The sequence below is a fragment of the Sminthopsis crassicaudata genome, chromosome 1 (assembly GCF_048593235.1).
Source record: "Sminthopsis crassicaudata isolate SCR6 chromosome 1, ASM4859323v1, whole genome shotgun sequence".
Taxonomy (NCBI): domain Eukaryota; kingdom Metazoa; phylum Chordata; class Mammalia; order Dasyuromorphia; family Dasyuridae; genus Sminthopsis; species Sminthopsis crassicaudata.
The window spans coordinates 333972614-333988957 of NC_133617.1; the positions used below are offsets into that span (position 1 = coordinate 333972614).

General features: G+C 35.1%; 1 long non-coding RNA gene across 2 annotated transcripts in view; it reads left to right on the top strand.

The window, feature by feature from the left end:
- Positions 1-793: 793 nt before the first annotated feature.
- Positions 794-16344, top strand: part of LOC141549517 (uncharacterized) — a 55608-nt gene continuing 40057 nt past the window's right edge. For both annotated transcript variants that reach the window (XR_012484372.1, XR_012484373.1), the window contains exons 1-3: positions 794-1022; positions 5393-5941; positions 7762-7944. This is a non-coding gene — a long non-coding RNA (uncharacterized LOC141549517). The remainder of the gene's footprint in view (positions 1023-5392; positions 5942-7761; positions 7945-16344) is intronic.

Consider the following 16344-nt stretch of genomic DNA (forward strand, 5'->3'; position numbering starts at 1 on the left):
ATTACCTGCAACATTATGATAAAAAAATCTGTACAACCAAAAGATTTCTAATACCACTAACCAGGCTAATACCATTAAAATCCAAAGCTAGAAAATTCTAATATGACAATGAATTTATCTATTTTGTATTCTTACCGACTATTTCCAAAAAGGATTTGTAGCAACAAATAGGAAGATTCTTTGGAATTCATTTTAAAATTAGCACAAGCAAATGGTAGGTGGAAGTAGCCACTTTTTCCTTTAAGCTTCCCAATTTTAGCTGATGACTTCATTATTTTTCCAGTCACCTAGGTTTACAACCTTGAAGACAAGCCTCTCATTCAGTGCTTATATATAATTACTAGCTAAATCTCATTGCTCCTATCTCCATAACATTTCGCCCACAACCAGTTTCTTTCTTTCCACTTTTAGACTCTCTACCCTAACTATTAATGGTACTGTCTCCATCCCTCCAGTCTCTCCTTTCTCCAATTCATTCCACATACAGCTACCAAGCTGATTTTCCTACAACACAGACATGGCCATGTGTCATGTCCCTGCACACATTCAAAAATATTCAGTGGCTTCCTATTGCCTCTAAAATAAAATAGAAACAGCTCAGGCTACTTTTCTGGATCCTCAATATCTCTACAATTCCCACTACACATAATTCCTCCTCACTCACTCGGTCCTAGTCCGAGTGGGCTGCTGTATGTATGAAATATCTCTTATTCCTGTCACTTGGTCATTGTTTGGGCCCTGATTGGTTCGAATAAATGTAAATAGTAACTGTTTCTGTTTTGGCCAGAAACTGTGAGAGTCTTCCCTTCCCAGGTTGATAATTTTTTTTGATTAAATAAAAGAAGCCATTCTCTATTTAATTTCTTACCTATCCTTAAAATCACTAACTAGGTGTTGATTTGGTCAGATTGAGATGTGTTTAAAATCTTTAATTCTAAAAGGTCAAAGTCTCTCACTGCATCCAGGGATGTCTCCAGTCATCCTGATCTACATCTTGCCACTTAATGGCTCTGGAGAAAAAGGTAAGGCTAGTATTTTTTGCACAGTTCTTCCTTACATCAACTTAATTCATTTGCATGTTATGGCATTTCCTTGTCATGGTCTGTTTTGAGAATAAAGGACAGACAACAAATTTTAGATAAGCAGTTTCTCTCCCTTTCAAATGCCTCTTTCCTTTTCTCCAACTTATACAATTCCCAGTTCGCATGTACAAAAGGACATCTTTGGTCCATCTTTACCCTCACCCACTGAATTATTAGTCTTTGTTTCCTCTTAAAATTATTTCATATCATTTTGTACAACCTTTATATATATATATATATATATATATATATATATATATATATACATATTTTATTTTATCCCTCAAAGGAAAAAAAAAATAATCTCTCTGATGGCATGGACTATTTTTTTTCCGAGTGCTTCCATAGCATTTTGCACATATTTATGTAGGTGGTTAATAAGTGTTTGTTGAATTGAATTTTAAAATGGCCTTCTAGTCAGCAAGATAGAGGTGAAAGTTCTATCCCTGGCACATACCAGGTGAGTGACTAAGGGAAAATATCTCAATGTCTAAGAATGCCAAATAATACTTTAAGATTATAAATTTCAGATATATATTGACAAGTTCTCATTGCCAATAGCACAAGCCAAGATCAGACAGGACTAGCCTCAAAAGTAAAACTTGGGTAGACTAAAATTGGGTAGTCTTTATTTATTCTTTGTTCTTTGAACTGTTACTTCATTATTCTCTAGATTGTGGCCTCTGAAATGGAAGCTCATAGCATCATGCTACATGGAGATTTAGGATACCCAAATCTGTATCCCATCTCTATCATTTACTTTCTCTGTAACCATAACTAATTTTCCCCTCTGCATTTCATTTGCTTTAGCTATACAAGGAGGGGTTGGGAATAACTATTTTGAGGAATGAACAAAATACCAAAATGATACTAGGCAAAATCATCAAGTTGCCAAGATTTGTCTCTATACTTCCTTTCAGCCATAAGTCAAGATCAATAGCTAAGGGGACAGCCAGGACTAAACACCAGATGAAACCTCAAGATAAGAGCAGGGCACTTGGGAAGACTCAACACAGGTTAAAAGGTAGATTCAAGAAGACAAAATCAGCATGCACAAATTAAATTAATATACTATGAGCTGGAGTTATGAGCTGGAGTTATGGAAGATAGATTGAGGAAAATTTTTAAGCAATCCACAGTTTCTAGCATCATTGATTTAGAGCTGGAAAGGATCTTAGAAACCATAAATTCCATTTCCTTCCTTATATAAATGAAGAAATCGAGGTATAAAGAGATCCAAGAGCTTGCTAAAGTTCAGCTAATTTGCAAATCACAGAAATGAGATTTGAATCCAGGTCTTCCTGACTTCCAATCCAATAATACCACTATTCCATGCTACCTCCAGCCAGGGTAAACAGATGCATTGTCTTAATAGAAGAAGCAGGTACCCAATTGTGGAAGCTGGATTTCCAGATCAAGGGATTTTCCTGAAGGTCCAGTAGCTTTATCAAGGTCTGCAGATTTCTCTGTTGAGGGTAGAGTTGCTATGCCCAGTTCACCATTCCAGGTAGAGGAAGTTCCATTTGTTTCAGGGTTTCTAAAGCCATGACTGTTGTCAGGTACATAGTTTCCTAGTGGGCTTCTACATTTTAGTTACAGGAAATTCTTCTGACAAGAGACTGCCAAGTATTCTTGGAAATGATCTGAAGTGAGATTCAGGGCATAGTTAATGGCTAATAGAGACCAAATCTATGATTTTCTCACTATAAAAAATTCTCAGATGAGGAAATTCTCAGTACCAATGCAAATTACCACTTTCTCTGAAAATTATAATCTTAGAGAATTCCCCAGACTTAGCCAGGGTCACACATCTAGTATGTATCACAGATAAGATTTGAATCCTGGTCTTCCTGGCCTCCTGATCCATTCTATTTCTACTATCTCTCTAATGACTATGGTACATTAAAGTTTACTAAGTGCTTTCTATACATTCTATCATTTAATTCTCCCCCAAAATCCTGTGAGATAGCTACTATTATTTTCATTTACATTTTACAGGTGAGGTATATGTAACCTAAATGAGGTTAAATGACTTGTCCATATCACACAGCTAGTAAATATTTGAGATAAAAATTCAATCTCAGATCTTCCCAAGTCTAATTTCAGCATACCACACATTATGTCATCTTGCATTTTCTCCGAGAGAGTGAAGGTCTTGCTTTCTCTCATCCACTGAATCACTTAAACCTCTGAGAAACTCATGTATAAAAATGGAATGATATTACTTGCTTCCCAGAGTTGTTGTTAAGATCAAGTGAGAAAATATGTGTGAAACCATTTTAACAATTGTATAAATCTATAAATAGAGAAGTCACAGCGTGGTTGGTGAAGAGCATTCAATTTGGAAAAAAGAAGCCTGGGTTCTAGTAATGATGGTAACATTTACTAGCACTCTGACCATACTTTCCCTTTCTAAATCTCAGTTCTATCATCTATAAAGTGGGTATTATAAGATCAGAGATGCAAGATAGGAATAAGACATAGGCTTAATTTTTTTTCTTGATACATGTTGTCCACATGGCTATCAAAGTCTCTGAGAATTAGTTTCCTCATCTGTAAAATGGGGATCACAAATTTAGAATAATGAGAGATATCAGAAAACATCTAGCTCAAATCCCTCCCCTTATAGATGAGGAAACTAAAGTCTAGGGAGTTTAAATGACTTAACAAAGTCACACAAATGGTGTCAAAGATGATATTTAAATCCAAATCATCTGACTCCAAAGCAAGGGCTCTTTCCCGTGTACCAGAATAATAAACACCTACCGTACCTGTCTCACAGGATTGCAGCAAGACTCAAATGAGATAATATATGTTAAGTGCTTTGAAAACTTTATAGAGCCATATAAATGTCAGTTATTATTATGAGGATATTCAATTTTGAATAGGATTCAATTCAGACTGAAACTTATTTCCAGAGTTAAATTCCTGTACTTTCTGTAATAAAGGTAGTGAGCCTGAATAAAAGCATTCCCAGGAACCTCCAATACAATTTGATCCCAAATGTCTGTCATCTTTGTATTTTATTATTTTCATTTCTTTTGCCTCCAGAACACTGAATACTGGGGAAGAACACTCACAGTTATGCAAAAATACTCTCAATCATTTCACATTAATGTCAGTCATGGTGCAAAATACCCCTACCCAATTTCTTTTTGTTAAAAAGGAGAGAGAGAATGGGAGCTACTCCCTTTTGATTCTTTATTAATTTGTACAATATATTCTGATATATTAATCCATATCACATTTAGAAAAATGTTAGTCAACTAAAAGTCTGTTTTTACATTTGAAAGAAAAACTAACCCTTTTGGTATAATCATATATTTCTTAAACACTAGATCCAAAAAATCCTTCTTATTAATGTCCATCTCTATGTATATATACATATATATATATATATTATAAGTGTGTATATATGTATTATAGGTGCATATATATGTTTGTTTATATATATGTATATATATATATATATATATATATATATATATATATATATATATATATATGTGTGTGTGTGTGTGTGTGTGTATTTGAATAAGCAAGAATAATCCCTTCGCCAATACAGATCTCAACCTCTTGATACATTGCTAGATGACAATCATGAGCTGATATGACTAATAAACTGTCTTTTGTACATAAGCTTTTCTAAAGAGTGAGGCTACTTCTTGTATAAGTTAAGCTGACCATCAATATTCCCACACTTGAAACCGCTCCAGGTCTATTTGGTAGGACCTTTCCCTGAGATAGCCTTCAAAGACCTAGGGTCAACTTCTCACTATGGTGGGGCATATGAGGGGAATTGTGTTAGATCAAAAGGTGGATTTCACTATGAACTAGCTAAACAATAAATATCATACAGTTGACAAGATCAAACAAGGAACTTCCCCCAAAGAGATGATTATAAGTGCTAGGCCCTTTGGGAAAGCAAACCATCTGTTAAGAGGAGGTTTCATACTGTGTTTGGCATGCATTCTTAAACTGTATTATATCTGTAAGGATGATTGGTGATTTTAATGATAGAAAAGGAATAAAAAGTAAAGACAAATGAATGACTTGCGTATCAAAAATATTAGCAAAGTAGCTTGTAGAGATAATACAGGGAAGAGTCTATCTCAATGCTTTATTTTGAGATGCTACTTGTTTATGACCAAGTGGAAAACTTTCAAATCAACAACTGGGGAACCCGAAATCCAGAACTGGTTTGTAATTATTAGACAAATGTAAATTACCTGATTATGCCTTAATTAGCAGAGATGAAATTTAGTAATGTACTTGTTAATCACCTTAATTTATTTAATATTTCTCCCTAGGGTTATACAACTCTGAACCAGAAAGGCTGGCCCAGGAAAAGATCTCAGATACTGATGAGAGAATACATCTCTGCATTGCCACCTAATGACTAGAAGAAATATTTGGGAAAAGGAAAGAAGAAATAGTTGGAAAATGAAAATTTTCTGTACTATCCAGGAGGTACTTCTCACCACAGTCAAGAGAGAGATCCAGAGGAGTTTCTGAAAATCCCAGGCCAGGAGTGTCTTCCCTTTCTCCCCAAGCATCAGAGAGGGGCAGCCCAATAGAGGCCTGTGTAAAAACAAAGCAGCACAGCCAATTGAAGAGTCCATTCAAGTATTAACCCAGTTTAGCTACTAAAGATACCTGATCGACTCATTATCATATCCATCATCCAGTTTAATGAAAAAAAAAAAAAAAAAGTCTACACAAAGTTGTGAGTTTCTCTGACCACATGACCCCTATACATGAGTCTAACTCACTAAAGCATGATATTGCTTCAAATGTTCACCTACTCTTCTCCATGGATATTGGGTACATTGGTGGAAAAGTATACTTCAAGTTTACAGGTAGAATATTTTATAAGTATTGTTTTTGCATTGCCATTACATTTTAAGCTAATGTTTTAATTAAGAATAGAGTCATTGGTCTTATTTATTAATAGGAAGCAAAATAGGATCAAGATTCATCATAGGAATAGCAGCCACTGACAGGTGGTCCCCAAAATTCAGATGTCAACTACTATTACAACCTGCTAGTAGACAGTAGCCTAACCTGCTAATGTGGCTGCAAGATGAGGCAGTGAGCCAACAGAGAGAACTGAGAGATGGGGCACCCACAACAAATCCTCTCAATTTCAATAAAGCAACTTATACCTAACTTCCAAGTGCTTCATTATGCACCCTCTTTGATCCTTACCTAAAAAAGGAAATTTAGTGAGTCATTGTCCAAAGAAGATTAAAAGAAATCAAAAGGCAATGAATATTTTGTCAAGAAGCAAGACCCCTGAATATGCAGCCAGAGAATGTGGATTCAAATCTTACCTACATCTATGTAACTGGGCAGATCACTTTACCTCTCTGGGACTCAGTTTCCTCATTTGTAAAATGAGATCATCTCTGTGCTCTAAATTTAGGGATTTGACAGCACTGTCATTTCCTTCTTCTCATTCTCAAGTTGCCATTTTTTTTCAACAATAAAACCAATGACTAGAATAGAAGTAGGAGGCCATAGACAAGAAAAAGGGGGGTAAAAGAATAATTTATAAAACACAGTAAAGGAAAAGGCACCAGAAAGGTACCCCTACTACTCAATTATCTGATCTTTTCCTAGAAAATAGTGGCTACAACATAGTTAGTTCTCATGCATTCATGAATATGCTTTTGTAGGCTGCCATTTAAGATCTCAGCACCTATTCTCCACCCTGCCATGATAATGGATCAATAAATAATCAGTTAGCCAGTCTAAAGTGGTGCTCTCTCCCTATAAGAAACACTGAAGCATATGGTACAAGTTTTACTTCTCAAGCAAAACAAATACCCTTTTATCAATGCTTTGCTCTCCATCTCCCCCCCCCCCCCAAAAAAAAAATGATCTTAAAGAAGTGCTCTGATGTGGAACAATTGGAAACAGGATTTCAATTCAAAGAAAAAAAGTATTGCCTGAGAGGAAGCCAGAGCCACAAGCTATGATTGGATACACAAATGGTAGCCTAGCTACTAAATAAAGAACAGGCTACAGATGCAATCAGTGGAGGATGGCCTGCAGGTCAGGCATTGGTCTTTTCTAGCTACTTTTAAGCAAACTCCCATCAGCTAGCCTATATTCAAGTAAGGAGGGAAATGATTTTGAGGCCTCTGATGACATTTTTGTTCTGTCACTTTGAGGTAACTTTGGATTAAATATTAAGATACAACATCATCAGCAAATTCTCCCATCATGATAAAGAAAAAATCAGAAAATATCCATTCTTAAAGAGCAACAAAGTATCTTGAAGTGCAGCCTCACTGAAGCATTTTATCCACATCTGTTCTGCCCAGATATACTAATTTATAATAATTTATATCCCAGAACACCATTGATCTGTATCACGCAAAGTGAACATAAAAGTCTTTCCCTAGAAATCCCAGAGACACTATAGAATTATTTTCCTAGTATTATCACCCTGTCTCAAATATAGTCTTAACAACAGCACTATTCCCAATTTTCCCAACAATAAATAATAATTCCTTGTTTCTCTTGTAGATCTGATATAGACATAGAATAATTCTAATACAATGACTAATCTAAGTAGTGGGAAAATAATCCTTTCCTATGCAGTCACCTTTCATAGTTCCTATGTCCTGACATTGTGTTCTAAGCAACTTGTCTTTTTTTTTTTCTTATAAAGCTTTGGTTCACAAGTTTCTGCTTCACTGATCTTATGATTTACTCCATTTGGTCACCAGAGAATCTTTGTAAATTGTGAACTTAGCAGTTGAATGGAGCAAAGACAGGAGAATAGGAAATATCCTGCACTTCACACACTGGTCTTTTTCAGCCACTCAGACTCCCATCTGTCAGCTAACTCCAGGTAAGGAGTCTCACTTTCCTCTTCAGACTACATTCTTGAGTCTCTGCATATCATGCTACAGCAACCTGCGCATGCTGGAACCTCAGTTCAGTCACTCAGGAAGGTCACTCTGCCCCTGTGGGCAGTTTCTCCTGATCTTCTGATTAGTTTCTCCTAGAACCTATATCTTAAGTAAAGTGCTCAAATCAGTCATGTTCACTGAATTCCTTTCCAGGATCTACTTCTCAGTCTCTGAACTTGAAAATAGAAGGAAATAAGGGGGGAAAGGCAAAAAGAAAAGAGATAGACAAGGGGATTAAGACACAGGCAATGGGAAAAATAGAAAATCTTAGATTAGAAGAATATATCACAGAGGAGGTCAAAGGGATAGTGACCTAAAGTCCAAAAACTGGGGGGGAGGGGTGGGGGAGAGATAGAGGAGTAAGAATCTGAAAAAAAAAAAAAAAGCAAAAAAGGTTCATTTACTGAAAGGAGGAAGGAAAAGAGGGGAGTGTTTAGAAATAACTGTCTGTGATTCCTACTGATACAATGTTAAAATGCTTTTAACCTATTGTTGTTTAATTGTAAATCTTTTGAGTTCAGAATACAAACAGGCTGGCCTTTTACTGAGGAGGGTTTTCAAAGTGAGACAACCTAAAAAGCTACCCTATGAGAAAAGAGAGAAAGAAGGAAGTTCTTTTTGTTTGGATAATGATGTTGTCCTTGTTGTTGCTGCTGCTCCTTAATTCTTTTTATATCTTTAAATCAATAATATTTTATAGTTACCCTGTCTGCAATCACGATTCCTACCTCTGCCTTTTTTACCTCCCCTGAAGCACATTAAATTTTGCCCCAGTACCTTATTCTAACTCTGTGTAAATCTTTGTTTCAAATGTTTCTTTTTTCCCCTCAATGGCATTTTATTCTTCCAAATACATATATAGTTTTTTCCAACATTCGTAGGATTCTGCTCAAGATCCTGGGGTGCAGGATTGTGGCTATCACTTAAAACAAAGATTTATAACTTGTAAAATGGTGTCCTCCCTGGAGACTATTTCTGCTACAGTTTTGAACATGTGAAGCAGCAGACAGGGAGAATGAAAAGTATGCTTAGAGTTGGTGATGATTTACTGAAGTTTTCATTAGGCAAGCTTCCTAGAGATGAATGGTGCCGTATCCATATTAAGAACATTAGAATTTTGGCAAGGGGAAAGTCTTCCACAATCTGCTTGCAGAATCAAATGACTTACAAAGGTCTGATGTGTTATGCTTTAATATTTTGCAGCATCAGAGGTAAAGCTAAGATGGTGGAGTAGCAAGAAGTACAGTGATTAGGCAGCAAGTAATCCAATATATGTTAAACATGTAATTTTTCCATATATAGTTCTACAATTATCATGCTGCACAAAAAAAAAATCAAATCAAAAATGGAAAAAAAGAAAAAAGAAAACAAAATGCAAGCAAACAAAAACCAAAGAAAAGTGAAAATACTATGAAAATACACTTATTCCCCACAGTCCTCTCTCCAGATGGCTCTCTTCATCACAAGACAATTAGAAGTGGCCTGAATCACCTCACTGTTGAAAAGAGCCACATTCATCAGAACTGATCGTCACATAATCTTGATGTTGCTGTGTACAATGTTCTCTTGGTTCTACTCACTTCACTTAGCATCAGTTCATGTAAGTTTTTCCAGGTCTCTCTAAAATCCTCCAGCTAATCATTTCTTATAGAACAATAATATTCCATAACATTCATATACCATAATTTATTCAGTCAATCTCAGTTTCCAGTTCCTTGCCACTACAAAAAGTAAGCCATATTTCTTAATGGGGGCTGGTGGTAGGGATAAGGGAGAGAATCTGGAACTCAAAAGCTTTTTTTAAAATGTAAAAATAAAATTTAATGTAATTGAGGAAAATATTGAATAAGATTTTTTTAAAATTTTAAAAGTTAAGCCACATTAAGAGTAGGATCTTCAACAAGGATTTGCACTGAGCACATTGACCTAGCTGAGTTATGTTCTTTTTCCAGACTTGTCCATCAAGGACTGCCAGCCAAGCATTAGAGGGTGGCTTTAAACACCATCTCCTGAATGTTCTCAGGCTATTACGTGATATCTTAAACTGAGCCTTCAATCCCCTGAGCCAAACATATATCCAGGATGGTTTCAATACTTTGCAGAGGTAAACTAGCCTAACTTGCATGTGGGCAGGATTTAGGATATTATTTCCACTACCCTAGAGTAAAGGTAAATATAATTTTTTTTCCCATTGAGAGCTGGTCATATTTGGATAAAGAGATCTTGTGGGACCAATCATTAGCCCAGGTCTTTCTAGAAACTAGATTTTTTATATGAATTCTAGGGTCTTTCTACTAAACTGCACTGATCCAACATAACTTACACAAGAAAATGAGAATCAATTTCACTGAAAAACTTTGAGAAAATAGTGTTATTAGAAGAAAGAAAATTTGTTAAGATGCTTTAAGGAAATTCCTGCCTAGAAACTAGAAAGAGTTGGCTAAATCATCTTTGAGTTTTCTTTCTAGCCTTAAAGCTCAGCTGTAAAATGGAAATGATAGTAACACCTACCTCCCAAAGCTGTGGTAAAAATCAAATAACATAATATTCCTATAAATGTTTAGAACAGAACCTAGCACCTAGTAGCCATTACATGACTGCAAAAAAAAATTTTCTATGAGCTCTATGACTCATTTGATAGACTATTTATGCAATGACATAGGTATACAGAAGCTTTTAAAGGTAACACTTAAAGAAACAGTAGTTTCACTGGTGTGGATTTTCTTTCCATCATCATAGCTCTCAGTTTTTTCATAACTTCCTAGATGGTTTCTGAGAATTGTTAGAGTCAAAAAGGGTCAAAAAATTCAGTTTTCTGCTGCTGTAGAATGAGATCTGGTATAATAAAAGCACTTAGATGCTGCAGTAATCTAATAAGCTACTTTACAGATGAAGATCTTAGGCTCAAGTGGTGATACCGGCATAAATCAAGAGGGCAACTTATTCTCTTTCAAACTCACTGTGACCTGAAGTAGAAGTTCTACACAACCTGAGTCAAGGAAAAGTAACAAGGAAGACTCTTATGCCTTTTTACATTCCTTGGAAGGCCTCTTCCCCTCATATCACTTATCAGAGTGTCTTCCTAACTTGTAGCAATTCTCTTTCCTTATTGATCTGCTATTTGCAACCATATTTCTAATATAACTACGCCATAGTCTAACAACTCCAGGACTACATCATAGGACCATATTTGAAAATTCTCCAACTTAGTAAACCTTATTTTTTAAAAAGGGAGGGGGGATTGGGTTTTTTGTTGTCAACAACTTTTTTTTAAATTATTGCTTTTTATTTACAAGATATATGCATAGGTAATTTTTCAGCAATGACCCTTGCAAAACCTCTGTTCCAACTTTTTTCCCTCTTTCCCCTCACCCCCTCCCTCTCCTTGATGGCAATATATGTTAAATATGATCAACAACTTTTCTACAATTTAATCCTAACAACTTGTCTGGGACACTTAAGATAAACAACTTAGTGAGAATCCCACAGTCAATACTTGAGAGGTAGCTCTTGATCCAAATCTTTCTGCCATTGAAGCTGGCTCCCTACCCACCAGATCATCCTGCCCCTCACCACCATCCCCTGGAATATCAATTTAGAAATCACAGACGAACAGCTAGGTAGCACAGTAGACAAAGAGCCAGCCTAGAGTTAAAAATACCTGAGTTCAGTTCTGACGGCAGATACTGTGTCACCCTGAGAAGTAGTTTAATCCAGTTTGCCCCATTTTCCTCAACTACAAAATGAGTTGGAGAAGGAAGTGACAAATCACTCCAGAGTCTTTGCCAAGAAAACCCAAAAAAGGGGGTCAAAAAAGTCAGATGATTGAAAAATCACTAAACAATAACATAAAAACATAGTTAATAAAATACACTGCCTCCATATATAAACATCTGGATAGGTCTCTATTCTTTAATTTTCAAGTTTGGGATTGGGAAAACTGACATGATCACATTGGAATTTTTTCTGAGAAATCTCCTTATTATACAGAGAATCATATGGATTTCTGGTTTCCAATAAAGATTATATGAGGCCTTTGATAATTCAAATGACTTTGTCTTCCATTGGTAAACTCATTATTCAATAGTCCTATAGTGTTAGGTAAAATTTAAATCTATGAACTGAATTTTGTGTGTGTCCCTCATTCCATTTCTAATAAGAAGATGACTTTGCCAGTGGCCAGTGCTTCAGAAGTCAGCAGGACTACAGACCAATGACTTCCTTCCTCTTTCATCACTGCTGTGATGTGGGGATCATTCTATCTTTTTAGACTTAGCCAACATATTTTAAGATGTCATAGGTGATATAAAAAAATGTAGTTGTCCTGTCATTACTGATGCATAAAATATCAAGAACTACATTGGGAGCTAAAAAGAAAATGATTATTTCTTTCACTATGTACCATATTTCTAGAGATTGGTATTGAAAAACACAATTCAAGTGCAACCTTCTAGCATATTTTTCTCTTTTCATACACAAACTTCAGTCAAAAACAATATAACTATCTTTTATTTCATAAATGTTTCAACATGAGCTAGATTTTTTTCTTTCACTTTCCTTTTTTTCCAGACAGGATAGTTGAATAATATATACGGAGAAATACAGATATTCAGATAATCACAGAAATAATTTCATATTTGATTTGCATTATGAAATTAGGTATAATATCTCTAAAAATAAACATTTTTTAAACAATTGTAACAAAGGCATTAGAGGTTGCTACTAGTAGTCTTAAACTTTTTCCCCCCCACTCATGACCCCTTTTCTCCAGAGAAATTTTTTACATAATCACAGGCATTATAGATATACAAGTCAAGCATTTGCTGATTATAAATCATAATTTCATGACCTCCACAATTAGTTATGCAATGCCATATGGGGTTCTGACCCACAGTTTAAGAAGACTTGATATAGACCACCACACTAATTAGTATGTTGTTTAGTCTTGGATATTCATAGCACCTCTGTTGTTCTACTTCCTATCCACAAAAATCAAAAGCATGATTCCTGTCCCACTATCTCCTCTTGTGGAAGTGAAGTCAAAAGTGATATATACAAATTGTTCAGCTAGTCAGAAGAAAATTCAAGAGCATAACTTATTTAAATTTTGTACCCATTTTGATCATGGAATACTCTAAGATCTAGCACATAGTAGCTAGGTCATAAAAGTTGTTGAATGAACTATGAGGAAGAAAAAGCAAAAGGAAAGAGAAAGTAAAAACAGGAAAAAGAAGGGGAACAAAACAGAAGAAAGGATGTATTCTCAGAGAAGTTATTTCTTTAAAAATAAATGTTCAACCAATGTTCAACCCTCAAGTCTGAAATGATTTTTTCCTAAAACTCTAATAGCACTTTATTCTTATTTCCCTTATGCACAAGGGTACTGTTTTATAGTATGGCTATTGGTACCAAGCCATGCATCCCCTATTAGATAATAGGATCCAGGAAGTAAAGATAGTGCCTTAAGAACCTGATGGAACAGGATTCTCTACAAAATATTGAATTACATGTCCTGTATGAATGAAAGAAGCATTTTAATTAATATTTTTAATTTTTCTCCAGTTATATATAAATCAAATTTTTAAAATTTGTTTTTAAAACTTTGAGTTCTAGATTCTCTTCCTTATCCCCACCTCCAGCCTTAAAACAGCAAAAAAAAAAAAAAAAAAAAAAAAAAAAAAAAAAAAGTGAAGTTATGCAAAACATTTCCATAAAAATCATGTTGTGAAAGAAGACATAGAGCTCCCCCTTAAAAACATCCTCAAAAATAGAGATAGACAGAGACACAGACATATAGGAAGATAGATAAGAACCCAGAAACAGACAAAGACACAGACAGGGAGACAGAGACAGACAGGGAGACAGACACACAGAGACAGAGACAGACAGGGAGACACAGAGACAGATAGAAACAGACACATAAAAACAGAGACAGCTTCTATCTGTATTTAGACACAATCAGTTTTTTCTCTTGATAAGGATAGGATTTTTCACCATAAGTCCATCAGAGTAACCATGGTACTTCTCAGAATAGTAAAGTCATTAATACCTGATAATCCCAAAACATTGCTTTTACTTTGTACACAGTACATTTCACTTTGCTTGAGTTCATGGAGGACTTTCAAGGTTTTCCTGAGAACATCCTGCTCATCATTTCCCATAGAACAATAATATTCTATCATAAATACATGCCACAAGTTATTAAGTGATCTCCAATTGATAAACATCCCCCCAATTTTTTGACCTGGTAAGAGAACTGCTATAAAAATATTTTTGTACATATAGATCCTTTTCCTTTTTTAAAAGATCTCTTTTGGGACACATGCCCAGTAGTGGTATTATTAGGTCCGAGGATATGCATAAATTTATAGCCCTTTGGGCATAGATCATGTCTTTTGATCATTTATTGATGCATGGCTTTTATTTTTTATAAATTTCACTCAGTTCCTTTAAGTTTGAGAAATAAGGCCTTATCAAAGAAACTTGATCCAAAATTCTTTTTACTATTTCCCCATCCCCCCCAATTTATTCTATTCTATTCTATTCTATTCTATTCTATTCTATTCTATTCTATTCTATTCTATTCTATTCTATTCTATTTTATTCTCTCTTTCTCTTTCTCTCCTTTTACCTCATCTCTCCTCTAAAGCAGTTTGCTATCGACCACTCCCTTCCCTAATGAGCCCTCTCTCTTACCATCCTCCTCCCTTCCTATATCCCATTCCCCTCCTTTCCTGTAGGGTAAGATAAATTTCTGTATCATTGAGTATGCATGCTATTTCCTCTTTTAGTTAATTCTAATGAGAGAAACATCAATTCAATTTCTCCTTTCTTTTCTCCACTGTAAAAGTTTTTCTTGACTCTGTGACAGATAATTTATAATATTCCATTTCTCAAAAGAAGCATTGTGTTCCAAATACTGTGCTAAGTACTGAGCAATAAAATGGTAAGTAAAGTATCAAAATAATAATATAAAATAATTCCTGATGTCGAGGAGACAACATAAATAGGTGGCTTCATCTTTAAGTCAAATGCAAAGTTCCCATAATCCTTCAGATGTAGAAGCAAAGAAGATTGAAAAATGTCTTATTTAATGTTGACAAAACTATATTGGTTTCTGAAGGTGAATTATTTGACAATTCCAAGGACTGCTTTAGTTAAAGCTTTCTTCAGTTGCTATGGCTGCTGGGGAGATAGGGACTCCAGCAACAGAAGTTTTCAGGTCATAATTTCACAAGGATTGCTCTTTAAGAGCTCATGACTTAAGGAACCACACTTTGTGTGTGTGTGTGTGTGTGTGTGTGTACCTTAGAAGGGAGCAGGGTCAGTGATATGTAGGAGCAATTTTATTTCCAAGGCTCTAGAGTTTAGCATCCTAGATCATCTCCATTGCACTCTGCAGATTGGTGGCAGTTGGGTCAATAACTATGGCTTGATTCACCTGGCACAAGCTGCTACTTCTCTTAGATGACTTGCTGCTACATAAATGCATACAGGTTTATATTTAAATATATTCAAACAGCTATATAGATAAGCCATTATTATTGCCATTAAAATTTGAATAATAACTATTGAAAAGTAATGTGACAATGGATAAGGAGTATTCTCAAAATTAAGAAATACATGGTCAAGTTCTACCTATGACACATACAAGTTGTATGTATTGATTGTATTGATAAATCTTAAAACCTCAGAGGCTATAAATTTGTTTTGGGTTTGAGTTCCCCTCCCCAATTAGCAAGTATTTAATTATCTAAAATCAGTTCAATCACACAGAACCTAATATTTGTATTGATAAAACTTAAAACCTCAAAAGCTAAAAATTTGGTTTGGGTTTAGGTTCCGCCCACACACCAATTAAAAAGTATTTCTTTATTTCCTTCTGCAACTCAGAATTTAAAAAAAAAAAATAGTCTGAGTATTCTTTATTCACTCACTTACATAAAGTATTCACTTTACAAAATTCATACAAATCTTTCAAGGAATCTCTGAACCTACCACTGTGGTTTGACATTGAGCATTTGGGTTCTTTTTGTTTTTTTGTTTATTCCACTTATTGAATAGTTTCAACTTTCTAAAAGTTAGAAACTCCTCTTAACTTTAACTGCCTGAGGGTGGGAGGGAGTCTAATTCACTAACTTTTACTTGTATCTCCCAGACTCTAGAATTGGATCCTGTTAAAACAGAAAACATACAAGAAGCTTGCAAGTTAAGACAAGTTTCCTTGTTTCCAGTTGCTTACACCTGGTAACCTAGTTTCCAAATATCCTGCCTTATGCAGACCTTCTGTGGAAGGAAACCTGTTTTCCCCAGACTGCTTACTTGTTATTGAACTTGAA